This window comes from Onychomys torridus, chromosome 16 (genome assembly GCF_903995425.1).
Source record: "Onychomys torridus chromosome 16, mOncTor1.1, whole genome shotgun sequence".
NCBI lineage: Eukaryota > Metazoa > Chordata > Mammalia > Rodentia > Cricetidae > Onychomys > Onychomys torridus.
In genome coordinates this window covers 63,490,256-63,502,605 of record NC_050458.1, presented here as the reverse complement: position 1 = coordinate 63,502,605, position 12,350 = coordinate 63,490,256, and positions in this window count along the sequence as shown.

The window sequence follows — 12,350 nt, the reverse complement described above, 5'->3', positions numbered from 1 at the left end:
CTTTGTTAATTTTTATTTTATCTATTTGTGGTGATATATTGTGTATCCTAATAAAATTTACCTGAAGATCAGAGGACAGAGCAAGCCACTAGATTAAACACAGAGGCCAGGCAGTGGTGGCACACACCTGCAATCCTAGCATTCTGGAGCTGGATCTCTGTGAGTTCAAAGCCGCTCTGGACTACAGGAGATTAACTCAGTCTAGGAGAGAAAGCAGAGCCAGAGCTCACACTGTTAATCCCAGTACTGGGAAGCACACACACCCTTAATCCCAAGAAGTGATGTCTGGGCAGAGAAAGGTACCTAAGGCTGAGGAGACAGGAACTAAAGGCTTTTCGGCAGAAGCCTCCCTTTCAGCCAGAGGCTCTTTTGGCTGGAACCTTTCAGATGAGGACTCGGGGCAGTCAGAGGATTCATGGAGTTGGTGAGGTGAAATGTGGCGGTGCCTTGTTCCTTTGTCTCTGATCTTTAGGTAATTTTATTAGGGTACACAATATATCACCACATCTATTCTTAGTCAATACCTAATTCACCCCAAACTATCTTTTACAAATGCGGATAAATCTCCTCAGGGCCCAGTCAAAGGCCTTGTATTGTATACCCCTTGCATGCAGTCGACAGGCATATCTACTGTCTGTGGCAGACCTTCCTCGGGTCCTGGTAGGCTGTTGTCAGGGTGTATTTGTTCCTGGCAATCTGAATCTCTGTAGTTCCCACCATAACACGGCAGCTTACTCCTGGGGTTAGGGTGAGGGGGCAGTTTGTGGTGGATGCAAGTAGAAGCCACAGGTTTTTGTGACCTAATTTTGAAAGGGATACCTCCTCTTTTGGTGCATTATACGCCTTAGGAAGTAATCCTTAGGTCCAGGTCACACAGAGAGCATAGGGTCACACCCATGTCTGAATCCCTGGAGGCGGAGGTTGCTGTTGCAGAGGAAGGGGACCCTTGCAGAGATGCTTGTAGGAGCCTAGAATGTGCTGAGGAGGCCCTGAGTTCAACCCCCAGCTCTGAAGAACAAAACCAAAACTACCAACAATAGTGTGAAGGCAAATCCCCTCCCCTCTGTCTTCCCCAGGATTTTTAACAGCCTCAAGCTTCCCTTTGCTCCCTGCTTGGAATTAATCACTTGGCTACCCTTCTTCACACTAACATAAACAAAACAGACATTTTATTCTTCTGAGCAAAAGGGCTGGAGAGACGGCTCAGTGGTCAGGAACTCTTGCTGCTCTTGCAGAAGACCCAGGTTTGATTTGCAACACCCACACAAGGCAGCTCACAACTGATTGCAACTCCAGCTTCAAAGGATCTGATGCCTTCTCACCTACATGGGCTATCTGCACACACACACACACACACACACACACACACACACACATGTATATATATAACACACACACACACACACACACACACGTACATATAAAAAACCCTTAAGACTCAACAAAATTCACAGTAACACTAGGGAGAAACAGAATTCCTGTACTCCTGTGTACAACCTCCCCAACTCCCAACAACTCAACGATAAACCACTCCTACTGGAAAGTCTACATTTGTGTCAGAGTTCACACTCAGTGTAGGCTGTGTGCCGGATGTGACCATCCACGCTCATCACATCACACAAGCAGTTCCACTGGAAACCCATGTGGAAATGCCATAGTGAAATTTATTTGCCTAAACTGGTGTGAAAAGTACAGGCCACCTTCATCCAATTAAGTCTAAAGATAACAAAACTTGTAAGCAGTGTTGCCCTCTGTGGTTGGTACTCATCTTTACCTTTCAAATCCGCAGACTAATTTTGGACCTGTGTTTTCCCTGCTCATCCCTTTCCCCACCCAACGCCATTGTTATGTGTCCAGAGTGTCTTCTGTAACACGCAGGAAATAAACAGCTAAACAGCTTTACCTAACACAAAGTTCAGAATGAAAATCAACAGTGAAATTCATGAACTCTAACTCACCTTGAGGTATTTAACCCCTGTACCAAACAAACAAACAAACAAATACTGGAGTAAGACAAACAAACAAATAATAGTAAAAGGTTGAAGCGTGGATCCTGTCCACTCACTGGCGACTTCTCCCGGAGCCCCCTCCTCCTGATAGCTTCCCTGGCAACTGCTGCTAGTTCGAAATGGCTTCTCCACAGATTTGCAGGCTCCTTGTTTGGCTCTCTGGTTCCCCTGACTCCCAGCTCCTCCTGTCCATTTGCCTGGGGGTGGTGTGGGGACACATTAGGACTCAGAAATGCAGGAAGCACTAGAATATTCTGATGGCCCCATGCAGTGAAAACCAATCAGCTGTACCTGCTGGGCTGCATTGGGCTATAATAACTCCAGCTCTCGGGAGGGGGAGGACCGTTCGAGGTCATCCAACAGGGCCAGTTTGAGGACAGCCTTATTTGACCCTTGTCTCAAAACAAACAAACCAAAATAAAATAAAATAAAATAAAATAAAAACACAAAACACTCAATTCAATTGTAAAAATATTAAGAAGGTAAATAAAATTGCAAAGAGTTTCATAACAAACTGGTGTGGGGCGGGGATGACAAAATGGGATCATTTCTAAATAAACACTGTTCAGTGATGCTGGTTTGGTGGTACCTGGATGTCACCCTACACTTCCAATTATACTTCTCTGGGAAACAAGAAGTTTAGGGAGACCATGGTACTCTGTTACTTCCTTCACTCGGAGTGTTCTCATGCTGGTATCCAAACTTGGAAACGTGGCATTTTCCCATCTTGATCATTTCTAAACCTACAGAGAAACGGCCAGAACAACACAGTGAATGCATACACGTCTTGCCTAGATAGACTGGCTGTCAGAGTTCTGGCATTTGCTGACCCTTCCAGATGCGTGGTTCTGCTGAACCACATGAGTGTGAGAGCAGACACCAACTGAGTTCCTGAATGTCACCATGCTTTTACAGCGAGGGTTCCTCCCTTTCTGCCCCCTCCCCTCTTCTCCTCTCCCCTTCCTCCTCTCCTCTCCTCTACCTTCCTCTACCTCTCCTCTCCCCTCCCTTCCCCTCCTCTGCCCTCTTCTCCTCCTCTCCTCTCCTCTCCTCTCCTCTCCTCCCTTCCCCTCCTCTGCCCTCTTCTCCTCCTCTCCTCTCCTCTCCTCCCCTCCCTTCCTCTCCCTTCCCCCTTCCCCCATCCCCTCTCCCCCCTTCTCTTTCTTCCTTTCTTTCCCTACCATACCATACTGATTGAATTTAGAACCCCATGCGTTGCTAGGAAAGCTTTTTACTGCAGAGCACTGTGGCCATTGCTTTCTTTCTTTCTTTAAGTTTCAATTTGTTTTGAGACAGTTTCAGCAAATAGCCCAAGCTGTCTTAGACATTGTAATCCTCCTGCCTCAGTCTCCTAAGTAGAGGGACCTGATTCTGTTCCTAGCAACCATGTGGTGGCTCACAAGTGTCAGGAACTCTAGTTCCTGGGAACACTAATGTCCTCTCCTGACTACCCAGAAAGACAACAGGCATGTACTTGACACGCAGAGGTACACTCAGGCAAAAACATTCATTCACACAAAACACATAAACAAACCTGGGGCCAGATCAAGTGTTATGTCCTTCTACTTCCATTCAAACTATTAGCCCTCATCTTTTTTCTTCCCCAACACTGATATTTTTTGGGGTGTGCAGCCAACTGCCTTAGAAGTGCCCAAGCCCCTCCCCTCCATCTGTTTTTCCACGATCGGATTCAGGCTGAACACTTCTGGAACAAATATCACCTCGGTGACATTGTGTCTTTCCCACTCAATCCCTTTGAGGCCCTCTGATTTCCGTTTGCCCATTTGGGTGCTGTTGAATTTAATCCTCTGGTCAAGGCCTCCTGCGCAGCATTTTTCTTAATCAGGATGTTCCTCTCAGGAGAGAAATGAAGAGAACTGCCAGGAAGAACTATGGGACCTCTGGAGGCTTAGGAGAGACCCACAAAAGAAAGGCAGCCATTGTTCTGAGTTTACCCTGGGGCTAAACAGCCACCAGACAATCCCACCTCCAGAAGATTCCTCCCTCCCAAGAGGTAGCCACCTTTGGTTCTGTCTGAGCCAAGCCCAGCCCCAAAGTGACCTCCCCTTCTCCAGCCCTCCCCTGGAATGCATGTCCTAAACTAAAGGCTGAGGTCCACCTGGGTCAAAAGCAATGGAAAATAGCATCCTGTCTTGAGTGTCTGACCCTCTAACTTCTGTGCCGGATGTGAGCAGGGGACACCTGGTTTCTGGTATCTGTGTTCAGATCTTAACTCAGATCTGGAGCTTATACAGTGGGGTTTGGGCCTTTTAAATGGCATTCCTTTTGGTCTCTTTTGGCTCTTACATATAAAGCGAGCTTCTTGGATCACTTTCGATAAAAGAGCTATTTTAACTTTGCCCTCAGCGGCTTCCTAGTCAGGGAGACTGGGGAACAAAAGGGGAATGGCCTGTAGTCTTCTCACTGCTCCCAGCATTTTAAAGAAAAATGCAGGCATGTGTCATTCCACCAGCCAAGTGTTTCAGGACAATTTCCTCTCTTTCTCTCCCTCTCCTTCTTTTCCTTGCCTCATCTGTGTTTGCTTGTCTGCCGTGCACATGGCCCTGGACTCTGTCCCGGCACAGTATCCTGTGTCTTCATTTCCCCACTTGTAAGAGGGGTTCATTTGGATGGGTTTTGAGGTGGTATGAATGAGAATGACCACAAGCTCATAGACTTCAATGCTTGGCCCCCATTGGTGGAACTTTTGGGGGAAGGATTAGGAGGTGTGGCCTTGTTAGAGGAGGTATGTCACTGGGGGTGGGTTCTGGGCACATGCCAGGTCCAGTATCTCTCTGCCTTCAGATCAGGATGTAATATTCATGATTATAGCTTCCTTGCTGTGCTTACCTGCTTCCTGTCATGATGGTCATGGACTAACCCTCTGAAACTGTAAGTAAGCCCCCCAGTTAAATGCTTCTTTTTATAAGTTACCTTGATCATGGTGTCTTTTCACAGCAATAGAACACTTACTACAACAGATTTAGATTTGGGAAGGACTTAAAAAGCTTAAAGGACTTCAAGGAAGAAATGAGATGCTCTTTCTTTCCTGCTCCTCCCAACATTTATAACTAATAAAGAAGTCTCTGTGTCATCATGATTTAAGAGCTGGTTGGTGGCCCAAAAGAAAATGCTTGTTACATGCTTGGCCTAGCTTAGGCTTGTTTCTGGCTAGCTCTTTTAACTTAACCTGTTTCTCTTTATCTACCTTTTGCCTTGGGGCTTTTTATTTTTCTTTCCTCTGTGTATCTCACTTTCACTGCTTCTCTGGCTGACTGGCTGGTGTCAGCTTGGCTTCTTGCCCCAGGCATGCCCCTCCTTTTCCCCCTCATTCCTCATCTTCCTTTTTCTCTTCTCTCATTCTTCTCTAGCCTAGATTTCTCCTCCTATTTATTCTCTCTGCCGGCTAGCCTCGCCTAGCCCTCTCCTGACCAGCAATTGGCTGTTCAGCTCTTTATTAGACCAATCAGGTGCTTTAGGCAGGCAAGGGGAAACAGCAACACACCTTTTCACAAGTAAACAAATGTAGCAATAAACAAATGTAACACATCCTTACATCATTAAACACATGCAGCAGAAACAAATGTAACACTTCTCTGCCACAACACTAAATCTTATCAACCACCACATGAGCATGGAATTGGATCCTTCTAGCCACCAATGAGCCCAGTGACCCTTTACTTGTCACTCTGTTGCCCTAAGACAGAGCACCCTAGTAAGTCATACTCCATCTCCTGGTGGGCAGGACCATTTAATTATAAATATGGGTTTAATATACTAAATCTGTGATGATTTCATGAACAGCAATACATAACACACACTCATTTAATGGCCTTGCACACGGAGGTTATAGCTCCCTCTCTGAAGAAACTTGCCTGATTGTCCAGCACCCCAGGCACCTTCTTAGCTGCAAATTAGAAGCGGACTCCAACTAATGGGAGTATGGGAGATGGGGAGCTAGTGTCAGGGTGCTAGTGAGATACTCAGTGCTTGGAAAAGCCCAAGTGACAGGTTTGAAAACTAAGCAGAAGCAGAAGGATGAAAGTGGTTCAGGGCCAACAGCACATGGATTCTAACTGACCTACTTGATGTCATCAGCTCCATATTCAAAGCTCTGGGTGGAAACATCCACATATCAGAGCTTGGCTCTGAACACATTGGTGACTGAGACTAACTGGCAAGTGCTCAAAATGGTTTATTCCACTCATAGACAAAAGGCGATTCTGACATCGTGTATCGAGTAGACAGGGGGCTAGATCCTGCCTCCAGTTCTAGGAAACTGGTGTAGTCCTATACCCCAGTACAATGACATTCCAGCTCTTTCAGAATTTCCTTTAGTGGCCTTCAAATTAACTTGACTAGTGAAACTGAGACAGCTGAGTGTAGCCATGCCCACAATATGCCACCAGAGGGCACAAGAGACTATCAAATTTACCAAAGGGATGGGGCGGAGGGAGGGCAGGCGGGCGAGGCAGGAGGCAGCAAAAACCAGTGATGAAGGTAAAGAAAATCTGGACTGAGTGGGGTTCTGTCAGACTGTGGGAACTCAGAGATAATAAACAGCAGTATGAGCAGCAAGAGGCTTCTCTGTTCTCTTGGCACTGGTTACACACTCTCCTAGTTGTGGGTGCTTGGGGCTCTCCCGACTGTGGAGCTTGGCTTCTCCTGATCTTTGCTCTGAGATCTCCAGAGGACTTTGAACTCTTTTTATTACATCAATTTTCCACCTGTAAACACCCCACTCCCCACCTCTGCCCATCCAACCCAGTTTAGTCCTGGAGTGCAGGGCAAGGCTAGCAGGGTGAGGCACGCTCTGCCAGCCCTTGGGCAGAAGGAAATGGAGCACAGCTTCTCCTTTGGGACTGGTATTTCAGTTCTCAGAACCATGCTTGGCACAGAGTAGGGGCCCGACAAGTATTTGCTTGTTGATAATTATTTGACACGAATAAATGTTACCAAAGGAACCACAGCAGGTATAGTGCTCCGATTCCACATTGCTTGAGTCTTTGTACTTCCTTTTTTAAAAAAATAATTATTTTATTTTATGTGCATCAGTGTTTTGTCTGAATGCATGCCTGTGTAAAGGTGTCGAATCCCATGGAACTGGGATTATAGACAGTTGTGAGCTGCCATGTGGTTGCTGGGAATTGAACCTGGATCCTCTGGAAGAGCAGCCAGTGCTCTTAACCACTGAGCCATCTCTCCAGGCCCCGTCTTTGTATTTTCTTACAGCCACTCTTGCTGTCCTTGCCTAAGCCGCAGTTCTTCCTGCTGGACCACTATAATAGTCTCCTACGTGGTTCCCCTCCAATCCCTTCATCCCACAGCCCATTCTTCACCCAGCAGCCAGCATGATCTTTTAAAACCATAAATCAGAATGTGCCACTCCAAGCTTAACACCTCCCGAAGGCTTCTCATTACTCCCCGCCCTCCTCCCCGCCCCCCCAGTGAAATCCAAACTCCTCTCCCTGGCCTGGGTGCTCCTGCACCAGCCAGGACATGCCTGCCTCTCTGACCTCATCTCCTACATCTTCAGCCTCACTGGCTTTCTTAGTCTTCCTAGAGCACAGTGAGCTGGCTCTTGCCAGAGGGCTTTTGCATTAACTGTTCCTCCTGCCTAGAATGCTCTTTACCCAGATGCCCTGCGTGGAGGACTCCTCTCATTTGGGTCACCATGTAATACACTGTCACTTCCTCCAAGAGACAGCTCTTGACAAGGCCACATAGATTTTCTCCCCCAGACGCGTCATCAAATCCATTCCTCATTTGATGGTGATTGTAGCACTTATCATTTGTCTATTTTTGTTTACTTTTAAGACTTTCTCTCTCTCTCTCTCTCTCTCTCTCTCTCTCTCTTTCTCTCTCTCTCTCTCTCTCTCTGTGTGTGTGTGAGTGTGTGTGTGTATGTGTGTGCATGTAAATGTAGGTGGAAGTCCAAGGCTTCAGATCCCCCTAGAGCTGGAGTTACAGGCGGTTGTGCCTCCCGGCATGAGTGCTGAGATCTGAACTTGAGTCCTCTGCAAGATTAGTCCACACAGTCCACACTCATAACCGCTGAGCCGTCTCTCCAGACCCCTTTTTTGGTTTTTGACGGTCTGGCTATATAGCCCAGGATGATCTGCAACTTCCCATCCGTTTGCCTCAGCCTCCTGTGAGCTAGGATTACAGGATTTTGTCAATATGCCTGGTTCTCATTTACTTCCAGAAAAGAAACTCCAGAACAATAGTGACCTTGTCTGCTTAGTTTAATTACTATATCCCTAGCACCTATTAATAGAAGAATGCTAACAACAGCCGGGCGGTGGTGGCACACTCCTTTAATCCCAGCACTTTGGATGCAGAGACTGGTAGATCTCCTTGAGTTTGAGGCCAGAATGGTCTACAGACTGAGTTCCAGGATGGCCAGGGCTATACAGGGAAACCTTGTCTTGAAACACAGAAACAAAAACAAAAACAAACAAACAAACAAAAACAACCCAGTGCCAAGTGCATGGAGGCAAACAAGTGTTTTTCAGGTGCATGAATGTGGGGGTCTAGGTGGGTAAGGGGAAGATATTCACATTCATTTAAAGCTGACAGCCAATCATTCTGTTCCCATGGATATTGGCTGTGGACTGACTGTAGCCAAGACCTGCCCCAGTTCTGGGCACTACAGGAAGCACTGAGCCTTTGACTGGTTGGTCACGATCATGGGTGAAATGAACCCAGAGGGCTGAATGAATGTGGGTGAATTTTGTATTTTCTCTGCCCCACCTCCTCTTCCTCTTTCTTGCAGCACTGGAATGAACTCAAGGCCCAGTGCATGCTGGGTAGCGCTCTACCATGGAGCTATAGGCCAGGCCACTATGTCTTTCATGCTTTCAATGAATAAAGCATGCAGAAACCTTAGCTTCAAGCCGGAAATGATAGAGAATAGCTGTTTACAGTGCCCGAGCTTGGCTGGTACCTGAGTTAAACGGGGAAGGTGCAGAAAATCAAGCTGATCTGTGTCATACATACTACAGTGTTTTCAACACTGTGTTCTTAGCGTTATCCAGCTACACTCATGCCGACAGCTGTATGGAGCTTGTATTTGCACACAATATACTCTCCAAGCAGGAGTTTCCTCTTTCAGAAAATTAGAGGTAGAGAGTAACCCCCTTTCATATTACAATACTCAAGAAGATCACTGAGACTCAGCTGGATCTGGTGCACGAGATACAGTTCATCCCAACTGATTCTCTCCTCTTCCTTCTCGTCGTCAGGGTTAACCCTTCCCAGATGTCTTAGTTACTGCCCAGGTTTTTCTTACAAGGCTCAACAGGACCCGTGGCCCACAAGCTGGGTCACGGGGTTCTGCTGCGAATGTGGAATAATAACTAATGGGTTCCAGTTCAGAGGGAAAGGAAGAGAGTGTTCTCCATTTTGAAGTTTTCCCCACCATTTTCTAACACTGCTGTTCTAGACTATTACCTGCTGCAGCACACAGCTGTACTAGGTTATTTCAGTATGTTAACATCTGTCACAGTCTACCCAGGGGTCCTGCTTCTCAGACGGGCTCAAGGTAAGCCTGGGAGCCAGGCTTAGAGACCTTTTCTACCCAGCATCCTCCTGCAGACTTGGTGCGTTCTAGAGACAGATAATTTGACCGAAGCATGTCTGGAGCAGGCTGTCCTCTGTTGTGAAAGGGCTTGGCAGAAGGCCGACACTCCAACCTTCCGGTCTGAAGGTTCCCTGCCTCTGATGCTGGTTAACAACAGCAGTTCCCACACTGCTCTGGTCAGGGAGGCCGGCCGTCAGCAAGGGCCTTCTATATTCCCCACAACCAAATGGAGCCAACGCCCACCTGCCTTTCTGATGAAAACTCATGAAAGGATTAGAATACTCCATGACTGTTGTGCATAATCATAGTAGGGAAGAATAAAAAAGAAAGAAGCATCGATGGCTGGTGACAGGGCTCAGTGGTAAAGGCACTTGGTGCCAAGCGTGAGGACATGAGCTCAATCCCTGAGACCCCCGTGATTAGATATGAGAACTGACCCCTAAAAGCTGGCCTCTGACTTTCACACAGGTGCCACAGCATGTGTGCACCCCCTATCCAGATACACCAACTAATATAAAAAACTAAGAGCCATTAAAAATAGCAATGAATTGGGGCTGGTAGTTATGAGTTCTAATCTTCTTTCCAGCAACAACCAGTCATGTGCTTGGGCAAACCCCCTTACACCCCAGGTGCTTGGCTTTTCCTAATTAGTATAGGGCAGTGGCGGCAAACACAAACTCTGAAAATAGAGTGCAGGGGCCAAAATCTGAGTCCACCACTGACTGGCTGACTTGGAGAAATGATTGAACCTCTCTGTTCCTTGTCTGTCCCACCTCTGAGCTGTTGTGAGGGTGGGATGCCCTTGGCATGAGTAACCCCACGGTTTTTCTTTCTCTCTTAAAAAAAATACGCCCAGCAGTGGTGATGCACACTTTCAATCTCAGCACTTGGAAGGCAGAAGCAGGCGGATCTCTATGAGTTCAAGGCCAGCCTGGTCTACAGAGTGAGTTCCAGTACAGCCAGGGCTACACAGAGAAACCCTGTCTTGAAAAACAAAACAAATCCATTACATCCTATTCAGTGTGTGTGTGTGTGTGTGTGTGTGTGTGTGTGTGTGTGTGTGACATCCTGTGGAGACCAAGGGACAACTTGAAGGGACTGGTTCTTTTCTTCCACTAGAAGGGTCTGGGAGTGGAACTCGGGTCCTCAGGCTCAGCAGCAGGTGCTTTTACCTGGTGAGCCAATCTTGTCTGTCTGCCTTCCTTTCTTCTCTTCCTCTTCTCCCTCTTTTTTATTTTTTTATTTTGAGATTGGGTCCCACTAAGTTGTCTAGCCAAGGCTTGAACATGGCAATGTTTCCTTCCCAGCTTCCTGAGTATCTGGGATTCAGCAGTCCCAGCTCACACACTTTGTCTTACTGTGTGTGTGTGTGTGTGTGTGTGTGTGTGTGTGTGTGTGTGTCTGTATATGTGTGTGTGTGTATGTGTGGTGTGTATGTGAGTGTCTGTGTGTCTGTATATGTGTGTAAGTGTGTGTGTGTCTGTATGTGTGTATGTCTAAGCGTGAATATGTGTGTGTGTGGGTACAAGTATTCCACAGTACATGGTGTGCAAGTCAGGGGACAATCTGTAGGAGTTGGCTCTCTCTCTCCACTATGCAGGCTCTGGAGATTGAACTCAGGTCCTCAGGCTTGTTGGTAGAACCTTTAGCCTTTGCCCATCTCAGCTCCCTGCTGCTTTTTTTGAGTCAGGGTTCCAATATACAGCCCTGGCTGGCGTGGAACTCACTCTGTAGACAAGGTTGACTCTGAACTTGCTGTGATCCTCCTGCCTCTGCCTCTAGAGAGCTCAGATTACAGGAATGCACCACCACCAATCTAGATCACCTACCTTTCTTTCTGTTGAAAAAATATATTTATTTTTTTATTATGTGTATGAGTGTTTTGCCTGCATGATGTTCATATATCACATGTGTGCCTGGTGCCCGCCAAGGTCAGAAGAGGGTGTTGGATTTCCTAGGATTGGAGTTACAGATTGTTGTGAGCTGTCACATGGATGCTGGGAATCGAACTTGGGTCCTCTGCAAAAGCAACAAGTGCTCTTTGAGCCCCTGACATTATTTATTTATTTAGATTTTTTTCAAGACAGGGTTTCTCTGTGTAGTTTTGGTGCCTGTCCTAGATCTCGCTCTGTAGACCAGGCTGGCCTCGAACTCACAGAGATCAGCCTGCCTCTGCCTCCAGAGTGCTGGGATTAAAGGCGTGTGCCACCACCGCCCAGCTATTTTTTAAATTAAAAAATAATTTTTGGCTAGGTGTAGTGACATATACTTTTAATTCCAGTACTTGGGAGGCAGAGGCAAGAGGCTCTCGGTGAGTTCAAGGTTAGCCTGGTCTATATAGCAAGCTCCAGGGCAGCCTGAGCTGTATAGAGAGACCCTATCTCAAAAACAAAACAAAACAAAACAAAACAAAACAAAACAAAACAAACAAACAAACAAACAAAAAACCCCAGAACATTATTTTGTGTGTAGGAGTGTTTTGCCTGCATATGTGTCTGTCTAGCAAATGTGTGTCTGATGCCCACATGGCCCTCAGTTCCCCTGGGAGAGGAGTTATGATTGGTTATGAGCTGCCATGTAGGTGTTAAGAACTGAGCCTGGAGCCTTTGGAAGAGCAGCCAGTGCTCCTAATTGCTGGGCCAGCTCTCCAGCCTCTAGACCACATTTCTCTATCTCAAATGCCTATTACACTTCCCAAACCGCATTATTTTAAAAGGTGAGCAGTGGGTTCCTCCTGATTTGGATGGGAAGCGAATCTT